At 40.8% G+C, this 888-nt stretch overlaps 1 non-coding gene across 1 annotated transcript; it reads right to left on the bottom strand.

Moving 5' to 3' along the window:
• Window positions 1-345: 345 nt before the first annotated feature.
• On the bottom strand, window positions 346-452 carry LOC128292194 (small nucleolar RNA R71). Its single transcript, XR_008282179.1, has one exon. It is a non-coding gene; the product is annotated as a small nucleolar RNA R71 (small nucleolar RNA).
• Between the last annotated feature and the right edge of the window lie 436 nt (window positions 453-888).

Genomic DNA, 888 nt, shown 5'->3' with positions numbered 1-888 from the left:
GTGCCAGTATTTAATGATCTTAATCCTGGTATTAGGAGACCCAAAATTGAGGCAGAATAGTACGAACTGAAGCCAGTCATGTTTCAGATGCTTCAGACAATGGGCTAATTCAGTGGAATGCCTACCGAAGATCTTCATCTACACTTAAGACTGTTTATGAAGGTGAGTGATTCTTTTAAATTAGCCAGAGTACCCAAAGATGCATTACGATTGAAGCTGTTCCCATATTCACTGAGGGATAGAGCTCGAGCCTGGTTGAACTCATTGCCACCGAACTCAATTTTCACATGGCAAGAGTTAGCAGAAAGATTCCTTATGAAGTATTTCCCGCCTAGCAAGAATGCTAAGTTGAGGAACGAGATCACTGCCTTCCAACAAATGGATGATGAGTCCTTGTATGAGGGATGGGAAAGATACAAAGAGTTATTATGAAAGTACCCTCATCATGGAATCCTACATTGCATCCAAATTTAGACATTTTATAATGGTCTCAATGCTCACACAAGGATGGTAGTGGACACTTCTGCTAATGGTTCTCTCCTTTCTAAGTCTTATAACGAGGCTTATAAAATCATGGAGAGGATGGCTAGCAACAATTACTAATGGCCAACCAATCGAGCAGCGTCATGAAGACGAGTTGCTGGAATACATGAAGTAGACGCTCTTACTTCACTCGCTTCTCAGGTATCATCAATATCCTCAATGTTAAAATATCTTACTACTAATGGTCTAACAGTTTTGCAGTACAGCCACCAACCCAGTTTGAAAATATAGCCTGTGTTTACTGTGGGGAAGGACATTTGTTCGAAGAATGTCCATCAAACCCAGAATCCATGTACTACATAGCTAACCAGAACCAAAATCGAGGAAGGCAAAGACTTCAATCCA

This window comes from Gossypium arboreum, chromosome 4, assembly GCF_025698485.1.
Source record: "Gossypium arboreum isolate Shixiya-1 chromosome 4, ASM2569848v2, whole genome shotgun sequence".
NCBI classification, from domain to species: Eukaryota; Viridiplantae; Streptophyta; class Magnoliopsida; order Malvales; family Malvaceae; genus Gossypium; species Gossypium arboreum.
This window is presented reverse-complemented; position numbering and strand designations above follow the sequence as displayed.